Raw genomic sequence first — 243 nt, 5'->3', positions numbered from 1 at the left:
AAAGATTAACAAAATGAAATGACACTACTCGATTTAGCTCTGCCCATAATCTCTCAATTCTTTGGTTATGGACTGATCTGCCAGTGATAACACTATGCCGGTTTAACCCTCTCCTGTAAAGCATGAAACGAGCAACACCAGTGTTTTCCATACCATGGTCACATCTCACCTTGGTTCTGAACACCAGTAATGAAAAGTGATAAAACATTAGAGGCCCTGTTGTTGTCTAGACAAGCAAGATAA

Source organism: Etheostoma spectabile, unplaced genomic scaffold (assembly GCF_008692095.1).
Source record: "Etheostoma spectabile isolate EspeVRDwgs_2016 unplaced genomic scaffold, UIUC_Espe_1.0 scaffold393, whole genome shotgun sequence".
In the NCBI taxonomy this organism is placed as follows: domain Eukaryota; kingdom Metazoa; phylum Chordata; class Actinopteri; order Perciformes; family Percidae; genus Etheostoma; species Etheostoma spectabile.
This window is presented reverse-complemented; position numbering follows the sequence as displayed.